Source organism: Oncorhynchus mykiss, chromosome 6, assembly GCF_013265735.2.
Source record: "Oncorhynchus mykiss isolate Arlee chromosome 6, USDA_OmykA_1.1, whole genome shotgun sequence".
In the NCBI taxonomy this organism is placed as follows: domain Eukaryota; kingdom Metazoa; phylum Chordata; class Actinopteri; order Salmoniformes; family Salmonidae; genus Oncorhynchus; species Oncorhynchus mykiss.
In genome coordinates this window covers 73,398,621-73,418,136 of record NC_048570.1, presented here as the reverse complement: position 1 = coordinate 73,418,136, position 19,516 = coordinate 73,398,621, and positions in this window count along the sequence as shown.

The window sequence follows — 19,516 nt, the reverse complement described above, 5'->3', positions numbered from 1 at the left end:
AAACTATCTTTTGGTATTGGCTTCATTAGTCCATTGTTGACATAGTTCCAAAATGTTTTTCATGTCAGCAATCAAGTTTTCAAGATATGTAACTTTCAAAATACAGAAATCCGGGGATGAGTTTATTGTATTTTGAAAGCTCCCACTCAAATGTCATATGTCTCCACACAATGTACATTTGGTCTATAATTTTACAGCAAGAGACACTTTTTTTCCGCAGAATTATATATTACATTATGCTACATGTGAGGCCTGAAGTCAGTGACAAGACTTCAGTTACTTCAGTTACTATTCCAACTACTACTCTTCCCATCTGAACTTCAACAGTCATACTATGTGAAACTGAACCAGATGTTTACATGCCCCAGTATCCCATCTAAGATCAGCATATCCCAGGCATTTTATTCGGGTTTCTCAAAACCGGGATACAAGATTATTCAGATTATTGTAAACGGGATTTGACGATTATATGCGTCAACTCAAAAACAGAATACTTGAGTATACCGAATAATAACTGGATATTGGTGTGCATGTATATGTGGTCAATGACACAATCCTCAGCCCTGCAAACTAACAATCACTGCTCTGCTGCTAGATCAAATGCCACATGAACAGCTCCATAGTGCTATGTTTAACAGGGGTGGTGATTCACTGAAACAAGAGGGCAGTGACTAACTAAGGCAAACACTGCCTGTCTCTATATTGTCCAGAAGGAAACAGTGTCCACAGACAGCATATGTAAAAATAAGAAAAATGAGAGAAATCATCTGTAAGAGTGCCCCTCTTAGCAGTGATAATGCCATACTGGTAGGCAAAAACACCCAATTTAAATACAATTCATAAATATAAAGAGCTCTCTTTTCTGTTCAGTGGTTCTTGGACGTGCAAAATAACTTTCAAAAACTGCTAACAGAGCAACAATGAACTTAAAGGCTTTTAAGTGGATTGCATGATTTATTCATGAGGACAACATTATTGTTTTTCCCAGTTCACTTAAACAATTGACAGTGTTCAGTCGTCAGCATACAAAGTATACTTCACAGAGATGAACAGAGATGATGATCATTACTAGATATGAGCTTCCCTTGCAGCAACAGGCTGCTGTCTGTCTCTTGGCCTCTGTCCTCTCCAGAAGGAGTGTTTCTGGTTACAGTCTCATGCTGAGTACAGGTGAGCTATTTCACTGGCAGCCTTCTGCTCATGACTGTGTTCACGGAGCACCCTATATAACATTTTAAGTACAGGCCTGCTCCTGAGCAGATGAGTCATATTGGGTTCTGTGCCATACGTTCTGACAGACAGATAGACAGACAGATGGCTGAGAGGGATGTCTGCCCCATCATAGCCTGTTCACTAGGATGAAAACTCACGGTAACATCTGACATGAGGGCACACCTGTCCTCTCTGATGGAGATTACATCTGGTGATACATACTGGACATAAGAAGTAGTACTCAGAGAATCTGACTGAAACAGACATGTTCCAGAGGACGTGGGATAACTTGCTATAAAAATGTCCAACAGAATTATGGGTCTTGTCCAGACCACCACCACCATCGCTCCTATGAACACACACATGCACATACTGTACGCACATGCACACACACACACATACACACACACACACGCCACACACACATTTAGACACACTTTCAAGCACACTCATTCTTTCTGGGCTGGCACTTCCAACAGGAAACTGACAGTATTATGTGACACCACGGAATGTTCTAGAGAGCTGCAGCCTGGCAACGCTGACCTACACCCAACAACAATGGCTCTTTTTGTCCTGCTTTCCCCCCAATCCTCAACTCCCCTCTCAAATGCAGGTGGTGCTTTGCAATATACATCACTTTTTTCACCACTCATAATTAAAATAAATGAAGTCAGTGTTCCTTATTACAAGTCAAAGCACTCATGGGAATGCCACAACCCTCTATACACACTGCTTTACAAGTTAAAAGAACAGTATATTATATTCTCAGGCTGTGGGTTATACATGCCTTAGAGAACTTCTAAGCAGTTTTATTTAAAATAAAATGTGATTTGTGACCCAATTAAAATAGGGGATATACAAACATAAAATAAAGGGACGTTTTGGGCATCTTTTCAGCTTTGAGACTGTGCCTCTGTTTGATCCTAAGGGATGACCCAGTAAATATCAATACCATCTGAACGACATTTTAAATTTTTCTTTCACACTGAAGAAAGACAGGGAATCCACATTCCAGTACTCAGTATAGGACATGCACATGTGCTATTTACTTGTACTGTATACTGTATCTAAGTAATACTCCTGAAACTGCTCCTATTGGGCTCCAGAGTGGCGTCACGATCTAAAGCACTGCATCTCAGTGCTAGAGGCATCACTACAGAAACCCTGGTTTGAATCCAGGCTGTATCACAACCGGCCGTGATTGGGAGTCCCAAAGGGCTGTGCACAATTGCTGTCACGCCGTGACCTTAGAGAGCTGTTTTATTTATCTTTTTGGTTAGGTCAGGGTGTGATGTGGGGTGGGAATTCTATTTTTTGTTTTCTAGGTTTCTTTATTTCTATGTTTTGGCCGGGTATGGTTCTCAATCAGAAACAGCTGTCTATCGTTGTCTCTGATTGGGAATCATACTTAAGTAGCGGACTGGGCCCGCTACGAGGGTGCCCAGTCCGGGGCCCGCAGCGAGGGTGCCCAGCCCGGGGCCAGAAGCGAGGGTCCCCAGTCCGGGGCCCACAACGAGGATCCCCAGTCCGGGGCCCACAGAGAGGGTCCCCAGTCCGGGGTCGGCGGCGAGGGTCCCCACACCAGAGGCACCACCAATGCGGGGTGAGCCATAGGTGGAGCCGGGTCTACGTCCCGCACCAGAGCCGCCACCGCGGATAGATGCCCACCCGGACCCTCCCATATAGGTTCAGGTTTTGCGGCCGGAGTCAGGGGAGGTCAGGGTGTGATGTAGGGTGGGGATTCTACTTTTTGTTTTCTAGGTTTCTTTTTTTTAATGTTTTGGCCGGGAATGGTTCTCAATCAGGGACAGCTGTCTATCGTTGTCTCTGATTGGGAATCATACTTAGGTAGCCCTTTTTCCCTCCTTTCAGGTGGGTAGTTATCTTTGTTCGTGGCACTTAGCCCTGTAAGCTTCACGGTCGTTTTTTATTGTTTATTGTTTTTGTTGGCGACATTTAAATAAAAAGAGAAATGTACGCTAACCACGCTGCACTTTGGTCTCCTTTCAACGACGGCCGTGACAATTGCTCCAGCATCGTCCAGGTTTGGCCGATGTAGGCCGTCATTGTAAATAAGAATTTGTTCTTAACTGACTCGCCTAGTTAAATAAAAATGTGATAAATACAATATCAGCACTTGATAAATCCTTTTTAATGATATATTATATTAAAAACATTATCACATTCACAGCATAGGCTACATCAATCCAGATGTTTGACGTTCTAACGTTCTAGAACAACAATACAGACAGTAAGAAGAACATGATATATACAGTAACAATCAAAACATAGCTTCAACGTGAGATAATGTCTTGTTATTACATAGTATGTGGTATTGATTGAAGTTCCTACTACACAGTATATTTCTGTGGGCTTCCTTATCAGTGATTTGGAAGCAAAGTTAGAAAAACTCGGGGAACCTGCCAAGTATTCATTTGGTTTGAAGACAAATCTTCATTCTTTGGAAGCTTGAGTCACATTGGTCTATTCCAGAAGGGTTTTATAACCAACAGCACAAAGGACTACATTGTTGAGGGGTTTTGCTGGTAGGTAGACAGTGCCTTTATGTTATGAGTAAATGATGATAAAGTGTTTTCTTTTGAAATGACCCAGATACTTCCCAAACCAAGAAATGTTTGGGCTGAAAAGTAATAAGATAATTAATATCTTTCAGATTCAAATCAAACTTCAGTGACATTTGAGTCTGTGTATGCGAGTGTGTGTGAGAGAGAGGGGGGGGGGGGGGGGGGGGGGGGGGGGGCAAGAGGGAGAGAAGGAAAGAGGGAGAAAGAGAGGGAGGGAGGTGAAATATAAGTGTGTGCGAGAGAGAGGGATGGAGAGAGAGATACAAAATAAAATTGAATGAGTGAGAGAGAGAGAGAGAGAGAGAGCGAGAGAGAGAGGGATGGAGAGAGAGATACAAAGGAAAATTGAATGAGTGAGAGAGAGAGAGAGAAAAAGAGGAGGGGGAGTGAGAGAGAGAGAGAGAGAGAGAGAGAGAGAGGGGGTAAGAGGGACAACTGTTAATGTTGTAGCCTTTCAGATTCCTAGAATATACTATATATTTTATGGTACTATATATAGTATAAACTATATACTATCACATAATGTGGTACAACATAAATCACATGAAGCCTCCCTTCAGACAGTTGTCTTTGTATAGCCTTTAATGGTGTATATCAGGGATCTCCAACTGGCGGCCCACCAGTTATTTATAATTACGCCCCCGACCATCCACTCAAGAAAAAATCGGCCCGCGGCTGAATCTAGTTGATGATCCCTGGTGTATATGGTGAAACAGGTTCTCATTTGTTGCACATTTTCCAGTAAGATTAATGATAATAACTTTGGGTGGGGGGAAATAATTTTGTAACTTGAAAGGAAGTTGACTTTAAGAGACAGCGGTAAGTGAATTTAGCTGATCATATTCAACATTCAGGTCAATGTCACGCTGTTGATTCAGATGTGGTATATCTCATTACAGTCATTATTTCATTATCAATAGTGATCATATCAGCATACCAAAAACAGAATCAAAGATGCATATGATTACATTTATATAAATCAGGTGTAAGGACCATGAAAATCGCAGAACGACAACACAACACAACATCTGAAAGAAGTTAGCTCCTCTGAGGGAGAAATAACCATATAAGAAAATAACTAATTGATTTCAAAGCTAAAAAAAATAGCAGGAAAAGTCATCAGAAGCAGAAAATTCCTCTAATGGTTTGTCTACAAACACATTTTGCCTTAGTCTAAATTCAGCAGAGGTAAACTGTTTTTTTGCAGTGGCTGATTGAGCTGTATTTGCCTACTTGTCCGGATATGAGGGATTTGAGGCTTGCCTTGGCTACACTGGGGTTTCATCCACACAGCAGGAAGAAGATAAAAAGAGCAGCTTTGGAGGGAGGAGAAATCACAGCGCATTAAAAACACATCTAATGGGGGATGCAGCGGCCTAGGATAACCAAGGCGATTAAGGGGTCAATGGTCGTACCGCAGGTGGAACGTACCTGATGCTTCTCACCTTGGCCCAATGGAGACAGTGCCAAAACACATCTCTCAAAACCACAAACACTCATAGAAGGTCAACATACTGAAGGTCAATCACAGGACGTTGGTGGAACCTTAATTGGGGAGGACGGGCTTGTGATAATGGCTGGAGCGGAATTAGTGGAATGGTATCAAATACATCAAACACATGGTTTCCATGTGTTTGATACCATTCCATTTGTTCCGTTCCAGCCATTATTATGAGCTATCCTCCCCTCAGCAGCCTCCACTGAGGTCAATGCAAACTTAGATAATGACAAACAAACACAGCCATACAGTCAACAGATCTCAATGTATTCAGTGATGCATAGATGCTCAGAGGTTCTTTCAACTGAGCACTGCTTGCCTCAAACAGATTGCAGCCTTTAAGCAATTGCATATTGTGCACTGAAAAGTCTTTCAAATCCTCTAAGAGAGAGTGGCATGACGTTTTGTGGGAACAGAAGATCAGATTGGAGGAAGAGGGTTAGAACTAAAGCCATCACTGTGGAGCCATCAGTGGCTGGACAGACAGACAAACACTCCGTTGTTTTGATTGTGGATCAACCGAGGAAATAATGGTCATGTTCCAGACTGACTAGGTAAGGCGCCTGCGGAGTTGCCCCCCCTCGCATGCTGCCTGTCTCACCTGGGACTACTTCAGAGGTCCCTGTTTTTCTAAGGTCAAAAGACTACAATAGCCACAAGTCTGTTGACAACCAAAGCAATCATTTCTGCAGTTGTTTAACATAGCAGGCAACCTATTTCCTGTAGTCTCAACATTTTTCAATGTTTTATTTAATGTCATACAGTTTATTTATAAATAAGTTGACTCAGCTGGATGCACATGTATCAACTTTGAAACATGGTTTTCTTTGTGTCTAGGCTAATGTGGCTTTTAGCACCTGAGCACATGGCACCTGGTAGGCTAATAGCCTGCAATTCACACCTCCAATTTAGATGGCGATAATCAGTACTGTATAACTCTCAGTGCTCGGCCCCTCTTTCCCACCAAACATTCCATTAATTGAGCAGCTTTGCTGTGTGAGATAGGTGGTGGAGACCAACTGCAGCGGTGTACAATTTGCAGCCATTTCGCCGAAGCAGGCGGTGACTACTCAGAGAGGAAGAGGCAAAGCGAGAGGTTTCACTCTTGCCAAAATCTGTCCAATGCGTTTCTATGGGCTTAATTTGGACCTAAGCCTGTCGTCTGCCTTCCCAATGACTCCCATTGTTAGGGTGAAGGCATGAATGTGCATCTTGTCATTATATCCAGATTTCTGCCACTGGGATACTTTTTTGGCTATGAACCCAGCGTGAACTGGCAGAGTTCGCCCACTGGTTGTTGCGGTAATTGTTTTTGCCAAGTTAGCTACTGTCAGCGACACGACTGTGATACAGCTGCCCAATAAGAAGCACATGCACTCAGCATATACACTCAGTGGCCAGTTTATTAGGTACTCAAAAAAATGGTTCACTCCTACAGACAGTGAGTCACGTGGCCTTAGCTTGCTGTATAAAGCAGGCAGACAGGCATCAAGGCATCCAGTTACTGTTTGATTGAATGTTAGAATGGGCAAAACAAGTGACCTAAGCAACTTTGAGTTTGATATGATCGTCGGTGCCAGGTGTGCCGGTTCCAGTACCTCAGAAACGGCCGGCCTTCTGGGCTTTTCACGCACGACTGTGTCTAGGGTTAATCGAGAATCGTGTGACAAACAAAAAAATCCAGTCAGTGGTTGTCCTGTGGGCGAAAACAACTCCTTGATGAGAGGTCTAAGGAGAATGGCAAGAATCATGCAAGGTAACAGGCAGGCCACAAACAGGCAAATAATGTTGCAGTACAACAGTGATGTGCAGAACGGCATCTCGGAACGCACAACTTGCCAGTCCTTGTCACGGATGTACTATTGCAATAGACGATCACCCCGGGTTCCACTCTTTCTCAGCTAAAACCACAAAAAATTGGCTTCAGTGGGTGCGGGTTCACCAACACTGGACAATTGAGGAGTGGAAAAACATCACCTGGTCTGACATATCACGGTTCCTGTTGCGGCATGCTGATAGCAGAGTCAGGATTTGGTGTAAGCACCTGCCTGGTGTCAACAGTATAGGCTGGTGGGTATGATGTAATGGTGTGGGGATGCTTTCCTGGCATACGTTAGGTCCCTTGATACCAATTGAGAAACGTGTCCATGCCCCGAAGAATTCCGTTTGTTATGGAGGCAAAAGAGGTGGGGGCCAACCCGGTACTAGATAGGTCTACCTAATAAATACCTCAGTGGTACCTCGATACAACACCAGTGCACTGGTCGCCAGCTTATCGTCTCATCGCGGAGCCCAATCAGCCACGCAAAACAGTCTTGAGTGGCATCAAATCTGCCCAATTAGCTGATTCGCTTTCCATACACCCACTCCTTCGACATCCACTCTCCCATACTCCGGTCGCCATATTGAGCTGCAGCTACCCATACTTGGGACAGGGTAAGGTTGGGTATTTGCTCATGCTGCTATCACACATTATTGAGACATGCGTTAGGTCAGTGCTCTGACTTGTTGATTTCAGACCAGTTTGCTGCTCTTTGTCCTTTTTATTATTTTGTAAATGTTGTAAGTACTTTGGCACCTATTTTGGCACCTTTGAAAATAAAAGGCCATAACTGACACTTTGGGAAGAAATATAACGGCAGGATCTAATATATAACGGCAAAATAACGGCAGGATCTAATATATAACGGCAATATAACGGCAGGATCTAATATATAACGGCAATATAACGGCAGGATCTAATATATAACGGCAATATAACGGCAGGATCTAATATATAACGGCAATATAACGGCAGGATCTAATATATAACGGCAATATAACGGCAGGATCTAATATATAACGGCAATATAACGGCAGGATCGATAAATGGCAGGATCTGTATTTTAAAGTCCTTAATTGAAACAATAACAATAAAGCGGTCTCTGTTTTGGTAAAAAGCTTATGGATGGGCCTCTCAAATTCATAGACACAACTGTGGATGGAAGGACTGACGACCCATTATATCAAAAGTATAGTTTAAACCATGTTTTGAGGCTATAGAGTGTTTGCAAACATTGGAGTAAAAAAAGCGTATATGTTGGGTTCAGATGGGGTAAGACAATTAACTAAGCTCATGAGGCACTTCTAAGTTATATTCTTCAAGAATAAAGAGGTATATATTATTCATTTATAAGTAAAAAAAAAAAAAATATGTAGCAACTTAGGTTTCTATCTTTAAGGTTATTATTTTACCCTAGCTATCAGTAGATACACCTGTACTTGACTGGCTTGTGAAAGGTGCTGAAATACTTCAATTGTTAAGAAAATAACCTGCGAAAAGTCACTTTAAGAAACAACATTTCCTGTCAAATGTAACTTGTTTTTCATTACCCAGGGCAAAGATTTAAACCGTGAGAGAAACCCAGAGGTAAAGCAGCCAAGGGTTGAGTGTCTGACTGAAGTGGGATCTTACGGTAGGCAGCATGGTGTTCTGGTTGGAGGCTGAAGACTAGAAGCCTGCAGGGAGTCAGAAACACTGAAACACCGACAGCAGGATTCTACCCTTTATTTTTTCTCTACATGATACACATAGAAGATGTTCTGGTCTGTATAGCCAGTGGTGACTCTCTAAACATCTCCCTGTATCAATAAGGTCCTCTCTCTGTCTGACGTCCCCGGTCAGAGGCTCTTTATCAAGCCACCGATTTAACAAGACATCGCCGTTCATGCTTGTTGGCTTTTCAAGCAGTAATGGATTTTCTCAATGAGTCTCTCTTTCTTTTCTCCAGGTTTCACACTTTTTACTGCCGGGGAGCTGGGCTCCACTCCAGGTCAAATCCTCTGCCGTTGACTTTGATTTCCTGAGGTAAGTGATCCGTCGCTCCAGGCCTGACCAGCACCGCCTGAAATCTGGCCTCACTTTGGCTCCCCATGCCTGATATTGTACACTCTAATGCAAAGTGAAGTAGCACATCTAAATAGCCTGTCAATCCCCTCCCCTCCCCTTCACCCCTTTTCTCTCTCTCTCTCTCTCTCTCTCTCTCTCTCTCTCTCTCTCTCTCTCTCTCTCTCTCTTTCTCTCTCTCTCTCTCTGTTTCTGTCTCTGTCTCTGTCTCTCTCTCTCTCTCTCTCTCTCTCTCTCTTTCTCTCTGTTTCTGTCTCTGTCTCTGTCTCTGTCTCTCTCTCTCTTTGGGTTTCCAAACTCCCCAGCTGGGACTCATTTCCAGTATGCTAGGGAATGTAAATGATACAGTGATATTAAGGGGTATTAAACTAGTTGATGACATTTTGGTCACATTAATGAAGAGTGGCACTGCGTATGGGAGAAGGGGGGTGAGAGGGGGCATGACCAGCAGACAGTCCTGTGTGATCTGATCTAGCTTGGCCACAAAGACTTTACTTTTTTTTTTAAATAAGGAACTCTTGTCATTTACTCCAACCACCCTCTGAAATAGAAAAGCTTTTAGGCTGTATTGCTTTTTACACTGTGTCTGCGATCTTGCTGTCGACTAAACTTCTTCCTCAGTCGTCTTCTTTTTTTCATGCCAGGGATCCTGATAGAGCCCTCCCTTTCCCTGCAGCTGATCCCAGTCGCGGCCGGTTACATTAATTGTTAATAACAAAGGCAACCTTCACTCTGTGTGGTTTCCTGTCCACATTTGGATCCTTTTCAGAGCCCCCTTTCCTCCTAATGGGAAATGCAACCCGAGACGTGTGAAAACAGTGCGTATATTGTAGTTTAATTGGCCAGCTCCATCGCTCATCCTCGGCCCAGTGCACGTGCTGTAGGGGTGTCTGTTCCACAACGGGAAAGAATAAACCCAGGCTCAAATCATAGGAAATACATCAAATCTGCTTCTGCAAGGCTCGGTTCCTTGCCACATGATCTCTATAAACCAAATCACTGTTGGCTCCTGTACAGGCTGGTGCCTGGGGCAAGCACACAATGAAAGCCAAATGTAAGTGACAATACACTCTAGAGGGAGTGTGTGGAATAATAGAATATTATCTTTCTCTTCTCTTGCATGAGTTTCTGTTTGTTCACTCGTAAGATAGATCGTGCATTTTGGAGAAGAACATTGCAAAAGTATACATTCTTTGTTAAATGTTCCAAAGAAATACCACACACTTGTAAATCTAGGGTGACATTGACCTACAGTATGCCATGCCACAATAAACACAATATCGATGTAAAAGCAAACTTAAAATGTTAACCAAACGTAAAGTGTTACACATGTGTACGGTTCTGTATTTGTTTGTCAAAATAAATGACAATGGTGAAGTAAATAACAGTTGTGAAGTAAATGAGGGTTGTGAAGTAAATTACAGTTGTGAAGTAAATGAGGGTTGTGAAGTAAATGACAGTTGTGAAGTAAATGACAGTTGTGAAGTAAATGACAGTTGTGAAGTAAATGAGGGTTGTGAAAAAATGAGGGTTGTGAAGTAAATGAGGGTTGTGAAGTAAATGAGGGTTGTGAAGTAAATCAGGGTTGTGAAGTAAATGAGGTTGTGAAGTAAATGAGGGTTGTGAAGTAAATGAGAGTTGTGAAGTAAATGAGGGTTGTGAAGTAAATGACAGTTGTGAAGTAAATGAGGGTTGTGAAGTAAATGAGAGTTGTGAAGTAAATGAGGGTTGTGAAGTAAATGACAGTTGTGAAGTAAATGAGAGTTGTGAAGTAAATGAGCGTTGTGAAGTAAATGAGTGTTGTGAAGTAAATGACAGTTGTGAAGTAAATGAGAGTTGTGAAGTAAATGAGGGTTGTGAAGTAAATGAGGGTTGTGAAGTAAATGAGGGTTGTGAAGTAAATGAGGGTTGTGAAGTAAATGAGAGTTGTGAAGTAAATGAGAGTTGTGAAGTAAATGAGAGTTGTGAAGTAAATGAGGGTTGTGAAGAACAGGGCCTTCAGAAAGTATTTACATCCCTTGACTTTTTACCAAAAAAAATTGTGTTTCAGCCTGAATTGAAAATGTATTAAATTACAAAAAAAAATGTCACTGGCCTACATATAATACCCCATAATGTCAAAGTGGATTTATGTTTTTCGAAAGTTTTACAAATTAATTAAAAACGAAAAGCTGAAATGTCTTAAGTCAATAGGTATTCAACCACTTTGTGATGGCAAACCTAAATAAGTTCAGGAGTAAACATTTGCTTAACAAGTCACATAATAAGTTGCATGGACTACCTCATCTCTGTGCCCTACACATACAATTTTCTGTAAGTTCACTTAGTCGAGCAGTGAATTTCAAACACAGATTTAACCACAAAGACCAAAGAGGTTTTCCAATGCCTCGCAAAGAAGGGCACCATTGAATATCCCTTTGAGCATGGTGAAGTTATTAAATACACTTTGGATGGTGTATCAATACACCCAGTTACTACAAAGATACAGGCATCCTTCCTGACTAACTCAGTTGCTGAAGAAGAAGGAAACCACTCAGGGATTTCACCATGAGGCCAATGGTGACTTTAAAACATTAAAACAGTTACTGAGTTTAATGGCTATGACGAGATGGAGAAAATTCTGGCATTTGATTGCAAATATGCAGACGGAGTCAAAAAGAGAACACACAGAAGGCTGTTGTATAAAATACCTGTCTCTGGATTACATCTTCAAACTAAGGGCAACCATTCATGGCATCTGTGACAGTGAGGGAGAAGCGTCCATCCATGTATACGGGTAAGAAAGTCTAGCTAGCTACATTTTCAGATATTACACGTTTCTAATTTTGTCATTTTCATTTCAAGTTAAAGTGTACTGTTGACTAGCTAAAGCTAACTGGCTGGCTCGCTATCTAACGTTACAAGTATGATCTGTGTAGTAATACTATTTGTATCTCAGGCCCATTTGCATAGCTAGTTATAGCCTAATGTTAGCTAGCTAACATTGATCCAGGTTGGTTAGCTATCTGCAGATTCATGCAGGGCAGTAGCGTTATGAGTTGGGATTATGGTTAATTGTATAGGTAGCTAGATAGCTACATGTCTAAACAAAAGGCTCCACTATGCAAGTAACCATTTCAGTAGAACGATGCTGAATAGGTGTAAACAAAGAAAAGCGCTCCAGTATGTGTACCAGTATACCAGTATATTTTCTCAAAAGTGATTTTCCATGTTTATCAACTTTCAAAGCAGAATTACTTTCCCGTTGTTCCTCAACTGTAGTGTATGATATACAATTTTCTAGCTCTGACTCTACTTTTATCCAATGTAAAAAGTCACCATTTCACATTTTGGTGCATCTCTTGGATATATATTTTTGGTCTTTGGTCCACCGACTGACTATCTGTAACTAATACCAAGTGTATCCTACTGAAATACTAAATCTCTCATCTTGTTTTTCATCATTACTATCTAACCGTAAATTACATATATTTTACCTCACCATTCATTTTCTATCCAAAATAAATCACTTTTGCAGAGGCATTAGTTAAAACTCTTAATAACGGTTATTAGACAAATCCCTCCATCACCCTCTCTCACTGAAAGCAATGGCAGCATGGCAACATGCCACAGCCATGTACATTCATCTCTTTTTAAATCAGATCCTGGCTCAGGAGTTCACAGGCACAGAGATAGTTTTTAAGACTCTCCTGCCTGAAGCTTAAAGACTTATCCTAGTCATTTAGTTCTAATAGTTCGTACCTCCTTTGACAAGTCATGTACTGTAGGTGAGGCTTCGCTGATCAATGCCAATGACGACAAACTTCAAATAGTTTAGCTCCTGTACTTTACTCATCTTCATGCAAATGTATGGGTGAAAAATAAATGTAACGTACAAAAAGGAATATATTTTCTCTATGAATAGACAATGTATGTCTTCTAGGTTGATTGACTGCCTTTTGATATCCTCACCGCAGATTAGAAAACATATGATTTTCTCCTCCATACCAGACATGGAAAATATTTTATTGATAAAATCTGTGGTAATAGAATATGAAAGAAAAAGGCTACTGCTCACTGTTTCTCTGCTATTCAGTTTTACATTTGAGATTTAATTAAGTGAGTAACAAAGAAATATCTAGATAATGGACCTAATTGTTTCCAGGCCTGGCTGACAGTCATTTGAAAAATGAAACCAAATTATAATTATACCCTTTATAATATTGAAATTGTTGTATGGTATGTTTCTGATTAATAAACTGGCAAAAATCTCTGAATGTTTTCATCTGCAATGAGAATGAAGATAAATCTATTTGGCAAATTGAACCAATATCCAGGCCAACATCCTGTAATTGTTTCCTTATTTGACCAGGCAGCTTAAAGCCGCAATAATAAAGAGCCATCATAAAACCCTAAGAGGGTTATTTTAAGGGGAATGCAAAAATCAACTCAGTAGCAGAATAAGACCAGTTGCAAGCTGGCTTGATTTGAAAGGAGTCTACTGTACAGCCTTTTCATGAGCTGAGATTGTAGCCATTCAGCTTTACTGTTTTGTCAAAGGGAAATGAGTATTTTCCTGGGAAGTATTGGACAGCTAGAGGTACACAGAAACGTTGACAATGTGTTTAAAGACTGAGGTGATGAAGTATTGTTTTTTTCTGACACTACATAAAGTGTTATTGTTTGTACTAATAATAAGAGCTGACTATTGATCAATTGCAACTTTTTTTTTTACATTCCTTCTTACAAATGCAATAAGTCAAACGCGATAGTCCTCCAAAGATAATACTGTCTGGCCAGTGAATGACGTCATTGTGGACTTGGTGAAATATGCAAGTCAAATCCTCCTCAATCACTCCAAGTCATGCCTTGTGAAGGTTCAGCTGTAATGATAGCTTTGCTATGTCTGTGCATGGAACAGGGAGAGTGGATCTGAATAAACCCTGATGATAACAACAGTTCCAGTGGAGGAATATTTCAACCACACACCATTACATCCTCTCTCTGCAGTGTGACTGAAAAGAAAAAGCTCTGGCAAAATGGCATTACAATTTAGTACAATTTAGACTACTTGAAAAACAGTCTTAATACCAAACAGATTGCAGTGGTTGGTTTAGCAGAAAGGATTCCAGAAGCGAGAATGAGATTTAAAAAGTACTGACACCTTAGATATTCAGAGCTCCTATTTTGTTTATCCTCTGAATTAAAGTCATAAAATGAATGCAACATTGTATTCAAGTATTTTTTCCACAGCTGGGTCATTTTTATATAAAGTCAGAATCAGAGTCAGAATCATTTTTAGATCTACAGATGCCTTTGTCTACTCAGCACAAAACCACAATGGAGATGGTGTAGCTACCAGCTCTTCAAATGAAATGCACTTAACAGCAAAACCAATAAACTGATAAATTAATGTTTTTCAATATAATCTAAAGTTCTTCTTTTACGTCCTTGTCTACCTTCAATTACATATCCAAAACACGCTGCAGCCGAACATTATCATTTAGGAACGCCCATAACCCTGTAAAATGTGAAGCTCTACTCTCAACATTTATTACACAGTGGGACATTTTTCCAGACCCATTTTTAGCTGACATGGCAGATGTTATTATTATTGTTAATATTTTATAGTTAGTTTCACCACACTGTCAATGGTAATATATGATCACTCTTGATCTGGTACATACTGTAAGTGGTCAGAACCCCCTAAGACTAAGTGCAATGCCCGATTAAAGATGAACTTCTCCTAACTAGTTTCCCCTTCATTGAGTCCATCCGTCCAGGGCTATGTCTGTGCTCACACACTCTCGCCAATAGGTTGTTAACGGATAACTTTATCTAATGGCTCCATACATTTAAAAAAACAATTAATTTTACCAACTGGTTATTAGTACTCTATGTGGATTGATGGGCTACTTGGACTAATATCTTAAATTATGGATGTTTTTTTACCATCATAGAAATGATCACATATTGGATGTTGGAATGAATTGTGTGTTTTCAGTACAGCCTGTACATTTAAATTAATTGTAATTGCACTCGGGACATTACCACTATGGTGAATATTCTGGACATTCTCTCTGAGCTCTTTCTGTATAAAGATAGGCTGGCTTACCACAATGTGACATATTAGAATTAAAGAAGCAGGGTGAATCAAAAGGCTTGGCCACCCCTGGGTGGAGGGTAATTAAACTGCCTGACTGTATTTTGATCTGCGGCTCAATGGGACTGGGAAACAAAGCCATGCTAATGGTACCATCCTAATTGATGTTGGGACCAGTGTTTTTGTTCCACTGGCTGTGCCATGGGTGCTTACAAAGTCTTTATTCACAACTCCAGAGTCACACAATTACATTGATCAAGGCTGGGGCTCTGCCTCCAAGGTATACATCTTTTGTAGAATATGTGATATCTAATTAAGGGAGGAGAATGAAAACATACCTATCCTACCAACGCCAAGGCTTTAACATCAGTTACTAAATGGGAACTCTTAATTAAGCTCTTTTTATAGTCAGTGTGCTTCTCATGATTTTTGCACCTGCAGTTAGAATAAAAATGACAACAAATAATGCAATTAGGTTGTTTTAGATTTGAATAAGACAAAAGGAAGTCTGAATATCTTTTCAGTGAGACATTCAGCTTTCCCTTGCTTTCAAATCAGGATCATTCAATAACCCACAGTGTCAAGACCAGCAGAATAAGTTAAGTGTTACCCTTGAGAAAAGCAGAGTGAATCCTGTGTTCCTGTGTAAACTCAGTCTGATGTGCATCTTGTAAATAATTTATTTTCTGCTTGAAAGTACATTTTCACTTTTACTGATATAAAACATATGCCAGCATCAAGAGCATGCCAATTGTATATGGGTGAACAGACAATCAAAAGTAATAGCCTGCAATCAAGTGTTACCTTCATGCTATTATCTCAGTAATGATTTGTAGCTAGAAGCCAATTAGGCCGATTAAAACACCTTCATGAAGTTCACAGATCAGACATCAGGCTAGGCTACACACACATTCCCTGTTGATCGCTTGTGCTGCTGCTGCTCTGTGTGAGGCTTTGGCATTTCCTGATATAATCCTTATAGGGCACCTTCTGGTTGTAACAAAGGTTTTTAATACAATCACACTGTCTTGTAGTTTATGGGGCATGTTCGTAATATTATCATGCCAACTTCAGTGTGTTAATGAATGGATGCATGCCAGTGTAACAGTCATCAGTCCCAACATCTCCTTTGAAGCCTCATCGAGCAGAAAGCTTTTAAACAAAATGTTTGAAGTGTCTGCCTGTGTAATAATGATTTATAATTCTCTTGAACTAATGCAAAATTTGCTGGTAAAAATAATTTTGGAAATAAAAAATAAATTGTGCCCGGAGGGTCAGGCCGAGTTTCAAAAGGAGATCACCCAAGAGCAGCAAATGATTTAATAAGCCACCAGATCCAGAATGGTAAAATGGAGGGGATCAGGATGGAGAATATCAAAGTATGTCTAATTAACATCAGTTTATTAGTGTGTCAATCTCCTTAGATGGAGTCTGAGACGAGAGCGGAGGGAGAGAAATAGAGAAATGGTTTTACTAAATGTATGAGAGACACACCTCTACGGTTATCATCCGTTACCCACAAAACCTTTTTCTGTCTGCACATTTTCACATTTCCAGCACAGCTTTTTAGCTTTGTTAAAATAATCCGAAAAAAAATAGAAAACAACTTCCAAGATTTTTCCATCACCATTATTCCTCAAGGAACTAGATGGATGAATGTTTAATATCACTTGCATTTGTGTGATTGCATAGTGATAATCAGAATGCTTGACAAGCATTCTGGAATATCATTTTTCTGTGGAATACAGAATGTGTTGAATTTGCAGAGGGGAGACAATGTTAATTCCTCTGGCTCCGTCTTTTAATCATAGATCAGTTTCTCATCAGCTCCACCATGTCTTCAGAGAGGAGAAAGGCCCCAAAAGCATGGAGGAGACGCTACAGAAACAGATGTCATAAACCTTTGCAGGAAGACCAGTCAAAGCTTCAGCCATAACATGGCACTTGGATAAGTCTGCACGTTTTCTGTCTCTCTACACCCTCAGTATACAGCTACATTTCAGCGCCAATGGGGGCAGCTGATAGAAGAAACCGCCGCAGGTGGAAATGTTTTCATACCCATCCTGAATCTGCTATTGAGAGAGGAGACTCTCATCAACCAACACATGACATGCACCCAAACACACATCAGTATAGCTTCCAACACACATATAACTGAAATAATCATGATGATCAATGCAAACAAAGGACTTCATAGTGTAGGTTGTTGCTGACCTTTTTTTCTAGCCATCGCTTGGAACACATTTGATCATGTGTGTTCCCCACATCCATGCCAAGCTCAACTCAAAGGCCCATATCTCAGAGAAAGCCCTGTGAGAAAGCACTGCATTTAAATCTGACAGCTCAAAACTCCACTCGACCCATTATTCAAAACAAATACAGTTTTATTAAAATAATCCAGTGTAATGATTTAATGCATGCACTTTTGAATTGTAAAGTGTTATACATTATCATGATGGCACATTTGTTTTTTGTTTTTAACCCCCCGCCCACCATATTTCCTGCTCCAGAGGTCCCCTGACACCCTCTCCTCTGAGTACACTCATGTTTACAGCTAAGGAGCCCCTCTACCATTTACATAAATATACTGTTTGCCTGGGCCAATGGGGAGGCAGGAACAAAGTGGCTGCATCCAAGAGGTAGCAGACTGGAATCCCCTACAGGAAAGGCAACATCCCAGTGTGCTTGTCTGTAGCTTTCATGTTAAATTCATGATGCCTGGAATGTACACTAGCCAACATGCGCTGCTGCCATAGTATATCCTCCACTGTCTCCTCCATCTACTCCAGAAAAGCCTCATGATTTAATAGGGAGGTTCATCTAAAATCCACTCAGCCAAACAGACCTGGAGTCAACGCAGGTCAACAAGACCATGTCTCCATTCATAGTGCTGCTAGTACAGGGTCCCCAAAGCAAACACCCAACACAGTCTGTTTAATTCAAGTGATTATCAAAGACAAATAAGATCAAGTGGGTCTATCTAATGAATATATTACAGCTTACAAGGACTTAAAAGACAAGCATTCACATGCACATACACACACACAATCACACAGAGACAGAACACACACAGTCTCACATACACACACACACACACACACACACACACACACACACACACACACACACACACACACACACACACACACACACACACACACACACACACACAGAGAGAGAGAGAGAGAGAGCAAGAGAGACACAACACACACACACACACAGAGAGAGAGAGAGAGAGAGAGAGAGATACACAACACACACACACTAACACTTTCTCTGTGGATGGAGTGAATGTTAATGTGCGGACCAGATGCTTCTGAGGTGCTGTAATATTCACTGCCTCAGCTGTGCAGGTTGAGTGAGCATGCCAACATGTTTATAATGTGCACTTGTTTACAGTAATAGATCCCTCTCTAGTGTTATCAGTAATAATAATAATTTGGTGGGTGCTTATATTTGTGCTATTTCACACATGCACATATTAATACGCAAGTATGTATTAATACTGTAAACATTTTTTTGCATATCCCACTTTCCCTGAGACACCCTGTGGGGTCACAGGCAGGGACGGCATTCATCAGCAACCCTGCAGCATTAAGGGGTAAGTGTCTTGCTCAAAGGCACAAATCCACATAACTCTGGATTTGCTAGCAACAACAGCACTCATTCAATTGGCACATGCACATTCACGCTGAGCTGAGCAACACAAATAAATAAAAAGTTGGGGGTTATATTCACTTCAAGTTTTTATTTCAGCACCCTGTGGGAGGATCGCAGCAGTACAGGACAAACATAAGTAGGTACAGGTAAGCATTTTCAGAATTACATTTCTACATGAATCGACTGATGGTGACTCAATGTTGTTGCTAGCAATTCCTGTGTCCAGTTATCAAAACTCAGCTCCGCCTCGATATAAGAGAACGAAGTGGAGCGTTCCTCAGCTACTAGGCTACCTGCCGCCCAGTTATCTCCCTTTGTATTTTGTTAGCATACTACATTATGGGTCTAAGTTTCAGTAGACTAAGTTATGTTAAAGATGGTTGGATCCCTGGCATAATCATAATACAATACTTTTCTTTACAGATAAATCAAAAAGACAGATTTGATATCCACAATCACTCATTATTTTGCAATAATTTCATGCAACTACATTCGCATTTTCTTTTTTTACTATATTGCATCAACACATTTCAGTCATAGATCTCAAGCTTGACTTCAAAGAATATAGGCGGGAAAGGGGCAGGTTTTCAGTT